Source organism: Dasypus novemcinctus, chromosome 26 (assembly GCF_030445035.2).
Source record: "Dasypus novemcinctus isolate mDasNov1 chromosome 26, mDasNov1.1.hap2, whole genome shotgun sequence".
Lineage (NCBI taxonomy): Eukaryota > Metazoa > Chordata > Mammalia > Cingulata > Dasypodidae > Dasypus > Dasypus novemcinctus.
Genome location: NC_080698.1, coordinates 49992632 through 50011331, shown reverse-complemented (window position 1 = coordinate 50011331; position 18700 = coordinate 49992632). Strand labels below are relative to the sequence as shown.

Sequence of the window (18700 nt, the reverse complement as noted above, 5' to 3'; positions counted from 1 at the left end):
ATCTCTGTTTTACAAGTGAGAACACTGAGGCTTGATAATTACCTGAGGTCCTACACTTTTGGGTTCACATCCAGGTCTGTTTGAATCCAAAGCCCTTTGTCTGCCTTGCCACACTTTCTGGAACCTGACCAAACTGTCCTTACTCTTTCATCATTCCCTGTCTCTAATTTGTCAGGCGGAAAGTCTCCTATTTATGATCTTTTTCAGTATTTCTCGTGTCCCAGTCTGAGACCAATGATGAACCACAACAGAGCCGAAGTAAAATATCTTTGGGAAGGCTCAGGCCTTCCCAACTGTAATCTGTGAATTTTAATCTGGAAACCAGGAAACAAGGGACAACTCAGATCTGGGGCTGCCCCTGTGCCGTGGTTGGGTGAGGACTGGAGGAAAGTGCATTTCACCAGGGCCAGAAACCCTGGGTTCTGGTTCAGGCAGTACCCCTAGCTGTTTAGGCAAACCATTTAATCTCACTGTCAAACGGAACTATTTTAATTCCTGTCCTCAGTCCCTCACTGGGGTTCAGATCAAATGAGAAAATGTGCTATGACTTGAAATGATCGGATGAGGTCATAGATGGGAAAACAGTTTGAAAACAGCCAAGCGTTTCTCCCCCCGCCCCCTGCCCCCAGCACTAATGTAACTGGTATTTTTATTTTATCATTCCTTCTCAGCAGAGCCCTCTCCAGGGCAAACCCTTGGAGTGGGGGGCTCCTAATAATTACTGAGGTTTGAGAACAGCCAGAAGCAAGCAACATGAAGCCATTTATAGCAAACCAGAGGAAGTCCAGTCTCTGGCTATTTATTTTATGAAGTTAGAGGCTGGATATGTTAAGCAAATGTTTTCTTAATTGTGGCAGTATGAGAAAACAATGGGGCCAGGGCTGTCCGGGATGGGGGAGCGGCAGGCTCCACCTCTCCACCCCCCTACCACCGAATCTCCGGAGAAGGACAGGAAAATATTAAAGACAGGCCTTTTCTTTTCCTGATCGCCTGTCTGCGCTGCTGCTGCAATAAGAACAAGCACCAATTAGAAATGTTTCACCTCGTCTGCTCTGCCCCTCCCCGCGCACATTTCAGAGCGGGCTGTACAGGAGTTTGCCAAACACAGCAAACCCTGGTGTGTGAGCGGCTGGAAAAGGCTCCTTCCACCCCGTCCCCCTCCCTTCCTCCTTTGCTCCCTCCCTTTCCACACTGTTTTGATTTACCAGGACTTCCTCCTCCGGCTGAGGGAGGGGGAGGAAAAGCCGCCGCGCAGTGCCTGGTGTGTGAGCGTGTGTGTGTGTGTGAAGTGGAGTGGTGGAGTGTAAAATGCTGTAATGGGAGGAAGCCGGGCCGCATCTGAGTGCCCTGGACTGCAGCGGCCGCTCTGATCGCTGGGGCACCTGAGCACACATCTCCCCAAGCAAGTGCGACCTGTCCTTTCAGGTACGTGTGGCCGCCGGCCTGCCTGGACAGCGTGGCTTGGGTGTGTGGGGTAACAGGAGGGTGAGGCAGTGCCCCAATCGGCGCCCCGTGGAGCGGGGAGACCCGGGAGGCGAGAGGCACCGGCGGGCGCCGCGTTCCGGGGTGGCAGGTGGGTGTGAACGCGGACCCCCGGGCGCCTGCTCGTGCTGCTCCGCGAGCAGAGGCGCGTGTGAGGCCGGGCCGCGCGCGGGGTGAGAGAGAAGGGCAGTGGAGGCGCCTCGGATGCCCTGGCGGTCGGTCGCCGTGTCGCCGTTGGGGGTGGCAGGTCCGGTGGGGACAGCGTCGCACGTGTGTGAACCTACTGTGTGCGCGTAGGGAGCGTGCCTGGCCCATTGCAGGCACCTGGGCGCGCACGAAGCGCTCGTCGGCGTTGCGCGTGGGCTCTGAAGGTGGCTCGCCCTGGCCCGGCGGCGGGGGTCTGGCTGGTGAGAGCCGCTGGGTGCACACAGGCTGCGGGGGGCCCACGCGCGCGCCAGGGCCGGCGCCTCCCCCGCGGGTCGCGCCCGCAGCACCCGGCCCTGCGCTCACCGGGCCCCCGGGCGAGTCCCCGCCGGCCGGGTAGGTGCGCGCAGACGCCGGGCGGGCGCGGGGCTGGGGAGGGAGCCGCTCCCCGCCGCGGCGAGGCCCCGCCCCCGGCCTCCCTCAGGGCTCACCTGGGCCCGGCCCCACCTGCCGGGGAAGGGGCGTGGCCGGGGGCGTGGCGGGGGGCGTGGCCGGGCGGGAGCCCGCGTGAGCGCGAGCGGGCGGGCGGCTCCTCATTCCAGGGATTCCTCGCGCTCCCGCGCTCGCGTCCGCCGCGGAGCCGGCCCAGCGCGCGCCCCCCGCGAGTGCGTGACGGGGAGTCGGTGCGGGAGCGCGGGTGGGGGCGCGCCTGTGCGTCGGCGCGCTCCGGGACTGCTCCCCGCGCGTCGGGTCCCGAGCGCCCGGCCCGCCCCGGTGCCCCGCGGGGCTCGGCTGGCCGGAGGCGGCGCTCCCGGAGCCGCCCCCCGGTGAGTGCGGGAGGACGCAGGGAATGCGGGAGCGCCGGGCGGCTCGGTGCCGGTGGACCCCGCGCTGGGCGAGGGCCCGGCCTGCGGGGACGTCCAGGGGTGGGGGTGACGCGGAGCCGGACCGAGGGGCGGCCTCTGGGAGGGAGGAGGCGGCTTTTCCTCGCGGGGCACTCGCCGAGGCTCCAGGTGCGAAAGGAGGCCCCTGGGCGCCGGGAGGGAGCGGTCTGGCCCCTGGAGGGTCCCCAGTGGCGAGCGTCCCGGGAGTCGGAGGTGCGCGGCCTGCAGCGGTCCTGGCGGGTGGCCAGAGAGGGCTGCGCCGCGGGGCTGTGGGGAAGGGGGCTCTTCCCTCTTCCTCTGCTTCCTGCCCCCTCCCCAAAACAAAGCTGCGCCCTGCACCGTGACCGGGCCTCGCCGAGGAGCAGAAGTCTTTTCCTTTTTTGTTTTGCTTAAAGTCTCTTTTGAGTCATCACGCTGAAGCTTGTAAATGTCTTAGGGTAAGATGACAGTACTCGCTGGGGCCATTAAGTCTTTATGTATTTCCCTGGCAGGAGAGCGTCTATTTAAGCTGGATGAGTTTTTAAAAATCGGTTTCACTTTGATCATTGGTGCTGTATGTTTGCTAGTTATATTTCCCTTTCTGCGGCTAATAAGAACCAGCGGCCTTGCCGGGCGGGGGGCGGGGAGAAGGCGCTTCTAGTTTTTGTCGGTAGCTGCTTGCCGCCCTCTATTTGAAAGGTATTACCTCTCAGTCGGTAGAGTTTTAATATCGTTTCTAAACCCAAGGCCTATCTTGACTAAAAAGAAGGCTCATATTTGTTTCCTCTGAACGTTCAAAGGCAAAAACAGTAAATGTTAATGTTCCTCTTAGGACTGGAAGATTAGTTTTGCACACTTTTAGTGCACCAAGTCTGACTCCTCTATCCAGTCTGTGTGTGAAGTTCATTGTTTCTCACTCGCAGCTCCTGAAGAGTGCGCAGGAGGCCAGGGGAGTGAGTGGAGGGAACTTTGCTTGGGGTGTGATCTTGGGACAAGTTATTTAAGATCTCTAAATCTCAGGGCTCTAATTGTAAATAAGGGGTTTAGAAATACTTTCCTCACAAGTTCGTTGCCCTATACGCAAATGTTTTTCTTTCTTCATTCTCTCCTGTGCGTTTCCTGTTACATCTGACTGAAAAGTCACTTGCCACTGTGGAAATGATGTAAACCCCTCAATTTGTTGTTTAACTTTGGCAAAATTTTAATCCCAGGGTGATTTCCCTGCCACTGTTTTTTTTTCCCCTCCACACACTTCTGGGCAGACTGCCTTTGCTTTCCAATTGGAAGGGAAAGCAAACTAATTTTTATGTTGACCAAAATAAAAACAATTAAGAAGATAATTCTGCTATAAATAACCATGGACTGCATTCCAAAACTGTGAATGTTGTGGTTAAAAACAGTGCTGTTTTTTTATTTCTGGAGACTTGAGTTCAAGTTCCGCCTCTGTCACCTTCGCAGGTTGTGACCAGAAAAAGTTAACTTATACTTAACCTTTGCGTTTTTTTCGTTTCCTCTTTAGGAGGGTGACACTGTCTGTACCAATGACATTACAGAGAATAACGCCCTTTGAAAGTATTTTCTCTTTTATAAAAGTCTTTGATGATTTGAAAGAGCTACACAAACACAGTTGTCGCCACTTCCCCCACCTGTTTTAGAACTATCACTTTACCTTAGGAATTTAACACTTTTTACTGACAGGATAATTATGAAGCCAGAACTTTCACTTTCACATGTTCTGTGTGATAAGGAAGATTTCTGTAATGGGCAATTACTTTTAACTCTTTGTGGAGTCAGCTTTGTTACCAACTTCTGGGGGTTGCCAAAACAAATCCACAGGAAGATTTCAGGTTGGGTCTCTTCCTGTTCTTTCTCTTGGATCCTTACACTTTGCAACTTTTAGCTTGGTCTCAAAAAATAATACCAATCATGAGGGTTGTTTTGTAACTTTGTGACTTAATAAAATAGTAAAAGTGGTAAGTTCATGAGACAAAAAGCCCAATGAATGGGAAAATTTTAAGGTGTCTAAAATTATGACAGTGTGTGATGATTTTGATTTATCAGCTTGTCTCTTTCCTTCCTGTATTAAATAAGTTGTGAGAAACCAGTGAAAAAGAAAGTGTTTTCTGTTAACAAGTTTTGAAAGGGAGCCTTTCTAAAGTTAATGATGTTTATATGTGGGAGCTTACTTAATACAGCAGAGTCAAGAGAATGCTGCTAATAAGTTTATAGCTATTTGAGATCTGTCCATATATATATTTTTAATAGCAAAACTTTGAAACTGAACTATTAAGTCTTGATGGCACTACCTGCCAAGGTAGGGAAGGAAGGACAGTGTGCAGGAGATGCGGAAACCAGAAAAAATCTATCTACCTGGGATACAAAGGAGGGGAACCTTGTAAAAACCTATTCTTCGGTCTGATAACCATGTATTTACGGATGCCAAAGACTTGAGCCGCCCTATTCATACAGTGTGTCTTGAGTTAGAAGAATGCATCCTTTGCTGGGCTGAGAACTGAGATTTGGGAACAATTAGGAGTTAGATGTGGGATATTGAGGGAAGTTTGCCAACTGGGACTATGATGCAAGATCACGTCTCTTGTTCTTTGGAGGTAATTGTTACCTAAAGGGACCCCAGTACTTGTGAGTAGGAAATTCTAAGTATCCTAATAAAAAAAGAAATGACAAGAAGCAGCATATCCAGAGTAAAATGAGAATGTCAGGGAGTTTCACCTCATTTCATATGCAGCACTGTAGGAGGCAGAGGTCTATGAGAATGAATAGGTAGATTCATATTAACTTACATATGAGAAAGAAGAGGATAGCTCATTTTTATTTGGGCTACCAGTGTGAAAAAATGGTAGGAATTGGTGTCTGCTCAAAAAGCCCAGATCTGAATTTTTATTTTCCTCCTTAGGCATATTTTCTCCATCGACCTCTTTTGCTGCTGATGAAAGTTTTTTGATTTTTAAGTTTTTTTTTTCTTTTCTTAGGTAACTTAAGCTAAATAACAGAGTAACCGTACAGTTACTTTACAGGTAGCACTTGAGGAAGATGGATGAGCCAACAAGTGAAAGTATTACTCCAGAAACAAGCAGCCTCATATAGATGTCATGTAATACTCAGTAACATTGTACATGTGGTCTTGCAGCTTTAAACCTATGTAGGGAAGTGGACTTGGCCCAGTGGTTAGGGCGTCCGTCTACCACATGGGAGGTCCGTGGTTCAAACCCTGGGCCTCCTTGACCCGTGTGGAGCTGATGCGTGCAAGCAGTGCCGTACCATGCAGGGGTGCCCCCCGCGTAGGGGAGCCCCACACTCAAGGAGTGCGCCCCATAAGGAGAGCCGCCCAGCACGAAAGAAAGTGCAGCCTGCCCAGGAATGGCGCCGCCCACACAGAGAGCTGACACAACAAGATGACGCAACAAAAAGAAACACAGATTCCTGGGGCCGCTGATAAGGATAGAAGTGGACACAGAAGAACACACAGCAAAAGGACACAGAGAGCAGACAACTGGGGAGGGGGGAGGAAGGGGAGAGAAATAAATAAAATCTTTAAAACAAAACAACAACAACAAAAAACCTACGTAGATGACCTTCAACTGGCCCATGATTAAATTTTGCACAGTTGATGCATTTACAGTTTACACTGCTACCAAACGCTATTATCGTAACTGGTGATTTTGAGTTATTGCATCAAGGCACTGTCTGCCAACTCCTGTTGCCAGGGTCATCAGCATTGCTAAATACTGCACCCCTGTACTCTGAGAGGACTGAGGAGAGCCATAGAGTCAGGTCTTGGGCCACTTTAGCATCAGAAAATCTAAAGTGGTGAAACTGAGCACTCCTTCAGGGGTTTCCATCCAGACTGCTGTCAGCTTACTCAGCCCAAGCCACCCGCAGCCTGTCTCTCCGTTCCAATTTACCGACCTCTCTAGTTTTCTGGGTAGCAGGAGGCCTGCCTAAGTAACTGGCTCTACTTCTGGGGCTTATGCTTGAGGTCCACAAGCACCTGAAAGAAGCCTCTCGTGTTCCTGAGCATGTTCTTATTCCTGCTCGCTCTAGAAAGTTTCAAGTTCTTGCCTGGTATATACATCAAGGTGTCGGGAAAAGAGCACAGGACTTGGACGTCTTGCCTTAGTTGCTGATGCAAGTTTTTTGTTTTCTTCGAGAACTTAAGCCAAATACCTGCTTGGCGACAAAAAGTCTTTATGAAAATTAGCAGTTGAGGAAACTTGGATTCTAGTCTTAGCTTTCTTTAGGAAGTCACTTATTTTCTAGATGCCTTGATTTTATATCTGACAAGAAAGAAGAAAAATCATATTTGGCCATTTGATGTAACTCACCATTTGGTTGAATGAGAATCCAATGAGGTAATTTTTGTGAATGTGTGTTTTTAAAAATATATTTTTATTTTTAAAAGATACTCAGATTACATAAAATGTTACATAAAAAATATAAGGGATTCCCATATGCCCCACTCCCCACACCTCCACATTTCCCCACATCAGTGAAGATGTTTTGAAAAAGTATAAGCTATACCACTGCAAGGTAGTGGTATGAGAATGCTAGCATGTATTTTGCAGTTAAGTTTTTACAAGGTGCTTTCAGGTGTGTTATATCATTTCCTCCACATGAAAAGCTTGTGACCACATGAAATAGAAGACTCTGTTACTCTTCTCTTTAGGCCAGGGGTTCTTAACCAGGGGTCCACAGACCCCTAAGGTCTGTGGAAATATTTCAGGGAGTCTATGAGCTTGAATTGAAAATTTAAAAAAAACATTAGTCTTGTTGGGACGTGCTGGTGCGGATGTGATATAGTTATTAAATAATACACAGTATGGTGTGGACTTAGTCAGGGGTCTGTGGTCTCACCTGACTGGCACAGGGGTCTGTGGAACAAAACAGGTTAAGAACCCCCGCTTTAGGTGAAGTGACAGACCCATACAGTTAGTGTTAAGCATTGAGAGCCAAACCCTAGAACATAACAGGTGCTCAGTGATTAATTGTTGATTAAATGAATCCAAGTATTAAAGTAAGCCTCAGCCTTAGATTTTCTGATGCTAAATTTTCCAGCTCTGTTGATTTAACAGATGGCAAAATGTGAGAAGAGGAGAAAAGAATTATGCAAATGAAAGCTCTTTTTAGCGAGAAGAACAGGGATGGACTGAGAACTGGATGTTAACTGGAAGGATGTGTATTGTAGGAAGTTAGTGCCACATAAGGTGGACATACCTGTGGGGAAGGAGGAGTAGGGAGGAAGTTAAGCTCTTGCTATGTGTGGGCATCAGAATCTAGTGATGATTTGGTTCAATTTTTCATTTCAGCTCCCTTTATCACCGAGCCCAACAGCTAGCCAAGTCACCTCAGTGTGATAATTAAGTGTAATTTGCTTAAGGTCAGGGACTTTTCTATTCTTCTAATGTCTGTATGTACTGTTTAATTAAATAGGAGATACCCAGTGAATGCCTTTACATTCTTGGTGGCCATAAGGGACACCCTTTGTTTTGGTATGACAGTTCACGTGGGCAGTTGTACTTTCTTAGCTGGGGAGAGTGTGGACTGGTGATAGAACATGGCCAGCAGGAATTCGGGCCTTCTTCATAGTGTGTACCTGGAAGTTGGGGATGCTTTCAGGTGTCCCAGGAATTGTGATGTCTTCCTGTTTCTGGTTTTTAGCCAAGTAAACAGTATGGCAAGATCATCAGGAGGTTTGCATGTGCTCCCCCCACTCACTGGTTTTCACAGCCCCCCGCCCCCACACACATGCCTCCACTGGGAAAGTTGCTCCATTATCTCCTGCCCTTTCCTAAACCACACTCTCTTTATCCCTTGTTACTGGAAGGGTCCTGCCAATGAGGCAAGCATGGTGCTGAAGCTTTCAGCTTGGAAATCTCCTTGGGACACTTGGGATTCCATTCCCTTGGAATTGATTTACTGAAGTAGTAAATCAATCCAATACACCCCATAATTCTCTTACCAAGACCAGTGTGCTCGTTTTCTTGCTGATCAAAAAGGGACAGTTCTTTGTGGAAGGGCATAATAATAGCTTTCACATTTATAGCTGAGCTTGTCATCAGCACTTAATGCTCCTAAGTTTTAGTAGTAGCTTTTGAATTGATACCTGTTATTCCCTAATTCCCAACCTGAAGCATGTTGGGAGAACATTTTTGGGGGGGATAATGGAGTCTGAGGGAAAGAATGTGGGCTGGCAGAGAAAATGCATATCCATTGCTGGAAAAATACCCATAACAAAATGTATGTCCTATTCCTGGTGAGTTATCTCACGTTGGACAACAACCATGAAAAAAGGTGAATGTGTAGATTTCAGAAATGGGTTTGCAGTACAGTAGAATACCCTTCCAGTGCACTTTGTCTTTTTCTAGAACCACATTCCTCTCACATTGATGATACTACGTTTCAGGTAACAGCATTTAAAGTAGTTATATTTTTGGTTATCTCTGTTGTTAAAAGTTCCAAAATTTTTTGGTGTGCTGCTTCGACATCCATTTCACTTTGACTAAGCCTCTTGCCTCAACGCTGACTTTTGGCCCAGATAATAAGCAGCCTCCATCCCTGGGGCCCAAACTCCCGCAGAGTCCAAACCCACATCTGTAGTCACCATCCACACATCTCACCCCAGACCCACAGCTGGTCCCAAGTGATAAGCTGACCCCCCACTGCCCTCAGAGCACCAACCCCTTTCCCTTTTTGTGCGCATTTGCTCTAGCTAATCCTTGACTCCCACAGGAAATCTACTAACTTCCACCCCTGGACCAGAATAAAGACACAACCCAATAAAGACACAAGCCGGTGGGTCCCTCTGGCTCCGCCTGTATGCTCCCCTCCCCCCCCTCCCCCCCCCCCCCCCCCCCCCCCCCCCGCTGGTTAAGCCGCGCCCCCCAGCCCATGGTGCTTCCCCTCCCCTCACCTGTAAGGCACTATCTTTTCTCATGCATTATGGCCTTGGCTTATTGTGTTGCACCTGACTCCACACAGATCCAAATTTAAAACCCAAATTAATCAATTCAGAGCAACTGTGTTATAATGTACAGCTCACCACAGGAATTGAAAGACGTTGTTGGGAGGTAGGTTGATTTGTTTTCTGACTTCAGCATGGTTGTCTTTTGCAAAAGGTAGTGAGTAGTTTATGATTCATAAAAATAAACCATGGGAAGCGGACTTGGCCCAGTGGTTAGGGCGTCCGCCTACCACATGGGAGGTCTGTGGTTCAAACCCCGGGCCTCCTTGACCCGTGTGGAGCTGGCCCATGCGCAGTGCTGATGCGCGCAAGGAGTGCCCTGCCATGCAGTGGTGTCTCCCGCGTAGGTGAGCCCCATGCTCAAGGAGTGCCGTGCCATGCAGGGGTGTCCCCTGCGTGGGGGAGCTCCACGTGCAAGGAGTGCGCCCTGTAAAGAGAGCTGCCCAGTGCAAAAGAAAGCGCAGCCTGCCCAGGAGTGGCGCTGCACACATGGAGAGCTGACACAACAAGATGATGCAACAAAAAGAAACAGATTTCTGGAGCCGCTGATAAGAATAGAAGCAGTCACAGAAGAACACACAGCGAATGAACACAGAGAGCAGACAACGGTGGGGGGTGGGGGGGGAGGAAGGGGAGAGAAATAAATAAAAAATAAATCTTTAAAACAAAACAAAACGAAACCAGCTCCCGTCACTCCCCTGCTTAAAACCATTTAATGGCTCTCTGTTGCCCTTAGAATAAAATCTCGGTTTTATCATGTCCTACAAGGCTCCCCAACCTCACCTCGTGCCTTGCTTACGACTCTTCAGTCATGCTGGCCTTCGGTGTTAACAAGCCCAGCGTTTGATTGTCTCAAGTTTCTTGCACATGCTCTTTGTTGCCTGCCCACTACCCCTTCTGCTATGCACATGGCTAATTCTTGTCCTTTAGGTCACAGCTTCCCTTCATCTCTTCTGGGAAATCTTCCCAGACTGTTGCACCTAAAGCGGTCAGTGCCCTGTCTTTTTTCAATGCATTTACCATTGTGTGTAGTTTATTTCTTATAGTTGCTTTAATACCTAGAAAGCTCATTCACTTTTCCTAATTCCCTGTGAGGGAGGTGACACTAATATCTCCGTTTTACAGATGAGTCAAAACAGGCACACGGGTAAAATCACTTCCCAGGGTCATGCAGTGGCTGAACCGGATTCTAACTCAGACACGTAGGCCTCCCAAAAGCACCCTCTCGAATAACCATTTTGCTGATTTACCTAATGCTGTTTTGATCCTAGATCAACTACTGTAATCATAGTCCCCCCACATCATTAATGTGTGTTAATGACCCTGTTGGGCTGTGGATATTGTGCAAGATGTAAAATTTAGAAGACCTTAAAACATTTTATTGCCGTCATCTTCCACAGTTATTTGCTTTGTTCTTTTGTGGCTAGATGATGCCGAGTTCCCGAGCCTCATCTCCCACCTGGGTTATTGGACTACCTGCTGTTGTCTTATCTCACACCTGGTTTCTGCGGAAGCCACCTAACTGATCTGCCTCCAGGAAGCTCTCACTTCACCCCCTGAAGTCAAACCACCCTGCACAAAACCTTTAAACTAAAATGACCCCTATACCATGTGGGGGTTTGCAACTGTATGTTTTCCAGAAAAACATGTTCTTCAACCATTCCTGAGGGTGTGAACCCATTGAAAGGAGGACCATTTGATGAGGTTACTTCAGGTACGGTGTTTCCCACCTCAGTCAGGATGGGTCTTAGTCCTTTTCCTGAAGTCCTTTCTGAGAGAATGAATAGACAGAGAGAGAAAGCCACAGAGGGAGCGGCCGGAAGCTGAGCATCCACGGAACCCAGAAGAGAAGGGAGAGCCTGTGAGACCCTGCCACGTGCCTTGCCATATGACAGAGGAGTCCAGCATTGCCAGTAGCCAGCCACACAATGCCACAGTCTTTGGAAGAAAGCATCACCTTGATGATGCCTTGATTTGGACTTCCTTTCAGCCTCAAAACCGTAAGCTCATAAATTGCCATTGGTTAAGCCAGCCCATTGCATGGTATTTGCTTGAGCAGCCTAGGAAATGAAAACACTCTGTGTCACCTCTTGCTCAGGGACTGACAATGACTGCCTGTTGCCTACTGGGTTGTGAACCAGTCAGGCTAGCCCTCAGCTCTTAAATCCACCCACATCATGCTCACCCAAATTTAGCTTCTGCTGCCTCCTACCACGGTTTCTCAGTTCTGACCCGGCTGGTCTCAGCCTCCCTGTCACAGGTATATGTTCTTGTCTCTGTGCATTTCCTCAGGCTGTTGATCCAACATGACTGTACTGTGTGTTTTAGTTTCCCAACTTAAAACAAGTACCACTCAATGGGTTGGCTTAACAAGAGGAATTTGTTGGCTCAGGGTTTCAGAGGCTGGAAGGCTTGCTTCCTCCCAGGGTCAGTATCTTCTGGCTGTGGGGTTCCTTGGCTTTTCCGTTACATGGCAGTGCACGTGGCGGCAACTCATCTCTCTTCCAGGTTCTGTCGATGTCCAACTTCTGGCTGCTCCCTTGGTATGTCTTTCCCTGTCCAGTTTGCTTTGCTTGTGATGACTTTGGCCATACTGGACTGAGGCCCACCCTCATCCATTCTGGGCACACCTTAACTGAAAACATCTTCAAAGGTCCTGTTTACAAAGGGCTCACACCTATAGGACCAGGGCTGGGCACCTGGACGTGCCTTTTATGGGGGACATGAACCAGTCCCCAATTAGGGGATAAGACTGTGACCTCACACCCGTGGAAATATGTAGTGTGATCCAGGTAACTAAGCCAGGTCACAGAGGAGAGTGGTGCCTTGGGGAAGGAATAAGCAAGGAACCCTTGGAGGTGGCTTTTTGAATCACACATACACATGCATACACACAACCAAACCAAATAAAGGTGTTCACTGGTAACTACTTTAGTCAACACTGATCTCTCTTCTTTTATCACATACTACACATTTTAGTTTTAAATTATATTTTGTCTTTTGTTGTCCTTTTTAAAATTTTTATTTATTTCTCCCTCCCCCCTCGTGGTTTGTGCTCGCTGTCTGCTCTCTGTATCTGTTCATTGTGTGCTCTCTCTGCTTGTCTTCTTTTTAGGAGGCATAGGACCTGAACCTGGGACCTCCTGTGTGGGAGGGAGACACCAAATCTCTTAAGCCACATCTGCTCCCTGCTTGTTGTGTCTCATCGTATTTCCTCCTCGTGTCTTCTTGCATCTTCTTGTTAGGTCATCTTGCTGTGTCTCCACACTGGCCCATTGTACCAGCTCCCTGCCCTGCTCGTCTTTGTTAGGAGGCACCGGGAACTGAACCTGGGACCTCTCATGTGGTAGGTGGATGCCCAGCTGATTGAGCCACATCTTCTTCCCTTCAATTTCTTATAAAGTTTATTTCAGCTTCAAAAAATAACAGACAAAAGTCAGCTTAACCAATTATGGAAGCATTACTTTAAACAACCCTGTCTAGGCACATTTATCTTATTTAATCCTAAAAACAAGCTCAATTGTTTCTCTAGTATTCCGAAAGGTGACTAACTGAGCACGGATTGGTTAAATAACATGACCAAAGTCTCCTTGTTAATGAAGAAAATGAAAAAAAAAAACAAACACCAAAATTGGTGATTTGACATCTCATGAAACTAAATCCCATATTCTTTTTTTTTGACCTTTGGCACTGATATAGCACCTTCTTTGCCTTTGCTACAAAGATATTACAATATTACTGTTAACAATAGTCTGTAAGGGTAGCGGATGTGGTTCAAGTGATAAGGCCTCCACTTACCATATGGGAGGACCTGGGTTCAATCCCTGGGGCCTCCTGGTGAAAAAAAGAAAAAAGAAGAAGAGAAAGCATGCCTGCACAGTAAGCCAAGTACCCACATGGTGAGCTGAGTGCCCGCATGAGTGTCTGCGCGGTGAGCCAGTGCCCTCATGGTGAGCTGAGTGCCCGCATGAGCGCCTGCACAGTGAGCCAAGTACCCACATGGTGAGCTGAGTGCCCGCATGAGTGTCTGCGCGGTGAGCCAGTGCCCGTGCGGTGAGCTGAGTGCCCGCATGAGCGCCTGCGCGGTGAGCCAGTGCCCTCATGGTGAGCTGAGTGCCCGCATGAGCGCCTGCACAGTGAGCCAAGTACCCACATGGTGAGCTGAGTGCCCGCATGAGCGCCTGCACAGTGAGCCAAGTACCCACATGGTGAGCTGAGTGCCCGCATGAGTGTCTGCGCGGTGAGCCAGTGCCCGTGCGGTGAGCTGAGTGCCCGCATGAGTGTCTGCGCGGTGAGCCAGTGCCCTCATGGTGAGCTGAGTGCCCACATGAGCGCCTGCACAGTGAGCCAAGTACCCACATGGTGAGCTGAGTGCCCGCATGAGTGTCTGCGCGATGAGCCAGTGCCCTCATGGTGAGCCGAGTGCCCGTGCAGCGAGCCAGTGCCCAGGTGAGCGCCTGCACAGTGAGCCAAGTACCCACATGGTGAGCTGAGTGCCCGCATGAGTGTCTGCGCGGTGAGCCAGTGCCCTCATGGTGAGCCGAGTGCCCGTGCAGCGAGCCAGTGCCCAGGTGAGCGCCTGCACAGTGAGCCAAGTACCCACATGGTGAGCTGAGTGCCCGCATGAGTGTCTGCGCGGTGAGCCAGTGCCCTCATGGTGAGCCGAGTGCCCGTGCAGCGAGCACACCGAGTGCCCATGTGAGTGCTCGTGTGGTGAGCCGAGTGCCCGTGCAGCGAGCCAGTGCCCAGGTGAGCGCCTGCACAGTGAGCCAAGTACCCACATGGTGAGCTGAGTGCCCGCATGAGTGTCTGCGCGGTGAGCCAGTGCCCTCATGGTGAGCCGAGTGCCCGTGCAGCGAGCACACCGAGTGCCCACGTGGGTGCTCGTGTGGTGAGCTGAGTGCCCACGAAAGTGAATCACGCAGCAAGATGATGACTCAACCAAAGAGAGGAGAGATGAAGGGGAGGGTCAGGGTGAAGCACAGTAGAGACCAGGAACTGAGGTGGTGCAACTGAAAGGGATCCTCTCTCCACATCAGAGGTCCCCAGGATCAGATCACGGTGAATCCTAGAGGAGAAAGACGAGAAGAGAAGACAAAAAGAGAAATAGATACAGATCACACAGCGAATGGACAGAGCAAAAACAGCAAGATGGGGGAGGAGGAGGGGGAGGGGAAGAAAGTATTTTTAAAAATAGTCTATAAGTTACATTAGTTGTATTTTCCCATATATGCAAAATTTCGTTTATTATTATCCCATTCCATATATTTTAGTTTCGTGAAAGAGCTTGTAACTCCTTGAAAACAGATCATATTGTCTGTTTCTTTTCAGCCTCTCTCAAGTACTTTGCTGAACTCAATAATTGTGTAATAAAAATTTATTGGTTTCATTCATTAGGTTGTAGCAGATGGTGCCTTGAAATGAACCTTAAATGCCTTATATCTTATCTACCCACTTTGAACCTAAGTTTCTTGGGTGTTTAGATTTCATACTATTTGGATAAACCTAAATATCTAATCTACTATGCTAAAACTCTGGGTTGGTCTATCCTCTGCCATTTCATGCTTTTATACTTTGCTATTTCAGCACTTTGCTTCTATGCTGTTTGTACAACTCAAGGCATGTGTTAGTATATATCCATTCGGGTTTAGAATTTTTTTTTTTTAAGATTTATTTTTATTTATTTCTGTCCCCTCCCCAGTTGTCTGTTCTCCGTGTCCATTCGCTGTGTGTTCTTCTGTGACTGCTTGTATCCTCATCAGCGGCACTGGGAATCTGTGTTTCTTTTTGTTGCATCATCTTGCTGTGTCAGCTCTCCATGTGTGCGGCACCATTCTTGGGCAGGCTGCACTTTCTTTCGCACTGGGTGGCTCTCCTTACGGGGCACGCTCCTTACGTGTGGGGCTCCCCTACGCGGGGGACACCCCTGCGTGGCACGGCACTCCTTGCGCGCATCAGCACTGCACATGGGCCAGCTCCACACGGGTCAAGGAGGCCCGGGGTTTGAACCACAGACCTCCCGTGTGGTAGGCGGACGCCCTATCCATTCGGCCAAGTCTGCTTCCCTGGGTTTAGAATTTTGAAAGCATGGTCTTTCAACTTTATGGGGAAATTTAAGGAATTATGAATCTAAACGCTGTATTATGGAATGGAATTTTTGTCAGCATTTACTTAAGCAAAACCAAAGTACTTTCAACGTTAATCTTGCCTGAGTAGGAAACTGCCTTGAGTGAAGAGAGGATAGCTGATTTCTTGGGTTTTACTCCGCAAAACTTGACCTGTCAGTCTGTCCAATCCTTTCTTTTTTTTCTACTCTCTTGAACAAGTCCATAAATCCTTACACTCAGGAGATGATCTCCTCTCTTTATAAAGAAGATTAAAAATGTGAATGTCATTATGTTTTCTCTTAGACCTCTGTTTTTACTCATCCTGCATTCTCTTCTCTCTGAGAAGACCTCATTTATGACCTCATTTGGTTTTTTGACTCTCTGCCCACATCTGGAGACCTTCCAAGCTCAGTCAGTTCTCTGCAGTTTTCTTTTATCCCCAGTGCTCTAGTGCTGTGTCCCTCAGTACGTTCCCTTGCCCTCTTGCAGTATCTTTCCAGGTGTCCACCCTGTCTTCCCAAGCTCCACTCCATGCTCAGCAGTATCGTCAGAATGATATTCCTAGAACACATCTATGAGCAGGTTCTTTCTTTGTCCAGAGAATTCAGTGACTCATTAACATCACACAGAAGCAAGTGTAAATTACTTCAGAGCCTCCAGTCCTGCTGTCATGTGGCCCCAATCTAAATTTCCATCCTTGATCTTACTCCTTTTTTTTCTTTAATGTTGTTTATTTGTTCGTTTATTTATTTATTTCTCCTCCTCCCTTCCCCTTCCCACTGCCCTGCTGTTTTTGCTGTCTATGGCCATTTGCTTTGTGATCTTCTGTATCTATTTCTTTTTGTCTTCTTGTTTTTTCTCCTCTAGGATTTACTGGGATTCGATTCTGGGGACCTCTGAAGGAGAGAGGTTCCCTGTCCCCTGCACCACCTCAGTTCCTGGTTTCTCCTGTGCTTTACCTTGACTCTTCCTGTCATCTCTCTTTTGTTGTGTCGTCATCTTGCCGCGTGCCTCACTTGCGTGGGCACTTGGCTCACCGCCCGAGCATGCGTTCTCTTTTTCTTTTTCACCAGGAGGCCCCAGGAATCAAACCCGGATCCTCCTATATGGCAGGCGGAAGCCCTATCATTTGAGCCACGTCTGCTTCCCTGATCCTACTTCTGATCCCCATTTTTTTCTTGTCTTTTGCCAATTTGGGCAGCCTGTTCTTCAGTAGATGCTACTTATATTCTGTCCTTCTTTCCAGGCAGTCTTCAAAGGCCCAGCTCAAATGCTTTCTGCACAAAGTCTTTCAGAATTCATTTGTATTTCCATAGAACTTTGTTGGTAGCACTATTTTGATACATAGCACATTTTAAAAATTTATGTATATATAACAACACTTGCCCTTTTAATCATTTTTAAGTGTGTCATTCAGTGGCATTGGTTGCGTTCATTATGTCATGTTACCATCACCACCACACGTTATTCAAGCATTTCCATCACCCCAAACAGAACTCTGTACCCATTAGCAATAACTCCCCATTCCTCCCTGCCCTTACTAACCTCTTATCCACTTTCTGTCTCTATAAATGTGTCTATTCAAGATATTTCATGTTAGTAGAGTCATACTATATTGTCCTTTTGTGTCTGCCTTATTTCACTCAACATCATGTCTTCAAGGTCTGTTTGTGTTGTAGCATGTATCAGCACTTTGTTCTCGTTTATGGCTGAGTAATATTCCATTATGTGTACGTACCATGTTTTGTTTATCTGTTCATTGGTTGACTGACCCTTGGGAGAGCTTCCTTCTTTTGGCTGTTGTGAAGAGCGCTCCTTTGAACATTGGTATACAAGTTATTTGTTGGAGTCCTTGCTTTCAATTCTTTTGGGTATATACCTAGGAATGAACTTGCTGACACTTAGCATGTTTTGCCTTAATCCGGTATTTCCCCAAGTGTTCCTAAGAGGTGTTTCCAATTAAGAGTGGCAGATGAAGTTTGAGAGGTTCTGCATATATAGAGCCACTCCCACTGTTGCACTCACTCCCTGATGAGGCACAGCAGCATATTAAAGGCTCAGGAGAAAAAAATAAAAGCTGCTTAACTTTGTTTAATCTAGTTTTTCCCCAAGTTTATTTACCAAAGGCATTTTTTTTTTCCCTTATAAAATATGAACATGCAATGGAAAACCCTTGAGGAAAACACTGCCTTAACCTAGATTTCATGTAGGCTTGTCTACCCTACCAAACTGAAAGGTCATTGATGGCAGTGACTATACTTTGTTCATTTTCTCCCCCTTAGTACTTAGTAGATAGTTAGTGTTCCTTGAATGAAATCATACTGCAAGATCAAGCACTGATGCTTTGAGCTGATCTGCCAGATGTTGTAGCTCATACATACAGTAAATGTTAAAGAATGCCAAATAAATGCTGGGTATCTCTAAAGCAGTGAAGGTGTTTTTCTCAGTTGTTGAACTAATTGTGTATATGTTTAAATAGTTCAGAAAAGATAAACTGGGCCTAGTTTTTTAAGGGCTTTCCATCATCTTTAAATATTTTGCAGTTTTTGCTTTTTATAGATGTGCTGTAGTTTAGAAAAACAGGCTTGCAAATGAAAATCCAGACTTATTTAATAACACGGCACTAGATAAGTTGTATAGGTGGTGGTTTTACTTTCTTAGGCTCTTTAAGCAAATGCCATGAAATGGGTTAAACAATAGGAATATAGTTGCTTATGGTTTTGAGGCTAAAATAAAGTCCAAATCAAGGCATCAAGGTGATGCCTTCTCCCCGCTGATTGGTGTTCCAGGGCTGGCTGCTGGTGACTTTGGTTCTTAGCTTGCCACATGGCCAGGTGCATGGTGGCATCTCCTGGTGTCTTCCTTCCCTCCCAGGTTCCGTTTCAGCCTCTTGCTTCCTGTGGCTTTCTCTCTCTGAATTTCACTCTCTTATAAATGACTCTAGTAATAGGATTAAGACCCATCCTGATTGTGGTGTGCCTCACCTTACCTGAAGCAACCTCATCAACAGCTCCTACTTAACTTGGTTCATACCTACAGGATGGAATTGATTTAAGAACATGATTTTGGGGGGGTACATACAGCTTTAAACTACCACACTTCACTCTCTGGACCGCAGAACCATG

At 47.7% G+C, this 18700-nt stretch overlaps 1 protein-coding gene across 3 annotated transcripts in view; it reads left to right on the top strand.

Moving 5' to 3' along the window:
• Positions 1-1207: 1207 nt before the first annotated feature.
• Positions 1208-18700, top strand: part of VGLL4 (vestigial like family member 4) — a 194474-nt gene continuing 176981 nt past the window's right edge. The window contains exon 1 of one of the 3 annotated variants that reach the window (XM_004466360.4): positions 1208-1425. The gene's annotated coding sequence lies outside the window, so the exon portion shown is untranslated. Of the gene's footprint in view, positions 1426-2321; positions 2454-18700 lie in introns of those variants that run through there. The other 2 variants (XM_071212227.1, XM_012528221.3) reach the window with 2 other exon arrangements.